We start from the raw sequence: 2,594 nt of genomic DNA, 5'->3' as shown, positions 1-2,594 counted from the left end.
ATGACAGGCCCAATATGGACTCATCACATTCTGCTTGTAAATAATGTATAGACAAGATACGGACTTTAGAGAGTTCAGAGTTTTATCTGGCTTTTAGTGAGCAAAGTCAGTAGGGTAGGAAGACTTCAAATATATAAAAGAGGCCTCCAGAAGTCAATTATGATGGCTTCAGTTTTGGGGATGAGGGAGGTTTTTGAAATGCTGAAATAAACTTGCGTATCTGTTGTCCAAGTTTCCTAATCCAAAAATTAGTTACTTGACAGCAGTTTCTACAGCTTTGTGGGAGGGTACTTTGGTTTGGGTTGGACCTTTGAAACCCACTCAGCAGACAGTGCTGTTAACAGAGTCAACAGAGTGTGACTTTCAAGCTATTTTTCCTCTCTTTGTCAAGCTGTTAATAAAGTACATAAAGCTCAAGTGAGAGGAAACTGCTCCAAATATCTGCTATTTTCTGGGGCTTGGCAGGTTAAAGAGGGGACAGAGACTGGTTTTTTGGCCACATCTGCAGACACCATTAGGTCTCTACAATTCTGGACCTGGAAGTGCTCACACAAGGGACAGATCTCACAGGCAGAACCTTCCTCTCCTGGCCAACTGGCAGCTGTCTACAGAGGTGGCAGGTGGACACTGTTGTTCGCTGGATATTTCAGACCAGTGTCTGGGGTTTGACCAGCAGAGAACAGAGGACTGTCCATACCCACTGTCAGTGAGGGAGGCCATCCACTGCATGAAGGGAGGTGCCCGATGGCTCCATGGCAGAGCCTTTTACAAAGACACAAACGTGGGATGCAACGTTCCATGGGACACTCTGCCTGCAGAGTCCCCATGCTGCCTACATTCCCTGAGGAGCTGATCATCACACGGCAAACACTACACACATCCCTCACATACATCCCAGGAAGGTCAGGCACTCTCCAGAGCAACTCTCCCTGCCTGCTTCCGTTCTGTCGACATTCACCAAGGTCCTGATTTTGGCTCCTGTGTGACCGTGGGCCCCTCACCACCCTCGCCCACTGTGGCACACAAATGGCAGTGGAGCCATCACTGCTCTGGAGCTGGAGGCTGGTGGGAAAATTGGCAGGAGAAGCAGCCACTCAAGCCCAGTGCGGTGCAACTCGGGGCTCAGGCAGCCTTGATGAAAATGCCAGCTGTCAGGGTGTTCATGGTGCAAAACAGCTGTGCAGTGGAGGCCAGGCCACAGGGATTAAACCTTCAGCTGACTCAGATGACTGTGGTTATAATGCAGCCACTCCAGCCACAAGTATCTAGTGCTCATCACATCTGGGTCTGGCTGGGACCAGCAGGGACTGTCCAGGAAGTCTGGCAGCAGTCAAGGACAACTTTAGGATGCTTCAAAAGGGAGCCCTGGTGTCCTGCTGGCCTTTGCTTTGGCACAGGAGGGAGGAAGCAGGGAAGGAGGGGCTCAGGATGGCCAGTTCCAGGGCTAGGCTGATGTGGGGTTTCTCAAGATGGAAGGAAAGTCCAGGCTGCAGGGCATCACTGTACTGCCATTAATACAATCATACTTAGTGCTCAGCAGGGGGCACATGCTGCTCCCAGCTGCTTGAGGTCTCCCTCCAAAAATGCAGGCGGTCATTCCCTGGTGAGAGGAGATCATTGCCTGGGTCACCGCTTTGCCTTTGGACCAGAAGGAGGGGCCGGCAGAGAGATGCCTCTGGTGGGCATCCAGACAGAGCCCTTCCTGGGGGCAGAAATGCTGGGCCTTCCTCGGCCCCCAGTGTCACAGAAAGGGCACAAGAAGGAGCAGCGGTGGCACTGCAGAGCGAGGAGCTTGGGGGATGTCCCTGAGTGCGCAGGCAGACCTGCCCAGGCACTGAGGCAGCACCTGGTGTGTCTGCCTGTGGTCACTTGGAGGATGAGGAGTCGTGCCCAGGCTGCAGCTTTGTGAACCTCCTTCTAGGGTTAAACTAAGAAAATAAGGCTGGAGATCCGGAAGAGCTTCTCGGCAGGGAGATGCGCTGAGTGGAGGCCAGGAGAGTGGTGTGGGCTGGGACAAAAGCGTCCAGAGTGGCTTTCCTGGAGCAGCTCACCGGGGATCTTCAGAGCTGCTCGGCTTTCAGGAACTGTGAGAATACGGAAGTTTCAGCTTGTAGGAAAAGCGAGTTTCTGCTCCTTGAGAGTGCAGAAACTTGGAAGTGTCTAGAAATCTAACCTAAAAGAAAGAACGAGGCGAGAAATCCTTTTTCTGTCGTTCTTTATATAGTCCTTACACGCATCATGTGATTGTCTTCAGTAGTCTGAATCACAGCTGATTTAACATCTGGCACTGACAGTAAGCGACCGAGGGCGGAAAGCAAGGGATGACTTTCCCGAGGAGGCAGACGGTTTAGGAATCACACCGGGGCTCCCCGGGAGCCACCGACCCGCGGTGCCCAGGCGGAGGCCGCCCGGCTTCCCCCGGGAGAGGCCGCACGCCGGCACGGCCAGGGCGCCGTGCGCTTCCCGGTGTCCGTGCCCCGCACGGGCTCTCCCGCCGCCCGCCGAGCCCTGCGTGCCTCTCGCACTTCCTGCTGCACAGCCAGTTCTGCCGCTCACCTGGGAGAGGCAGGGAGGGTGTCGTAAAAGGAGGGGAA

This window comes from Sylvia atricapilla, chromosome 3, assembly GCF_009819655.1.
Source record: "Sylvia atricapilla isolate bSylAtr1 chromosome 3, bSylAtr1.pri, whole genome shotgun sequence".
NCBI classification, from domain to species: domain Eukaryota; kingdom Metazoa; phylum Chordata; class Aves; order Passeriformes; family Sylviidae; genus Sylvia; species Sylvia atricapilla.
Note: the sequence above shows the minus strand (reverse complement) of the source record.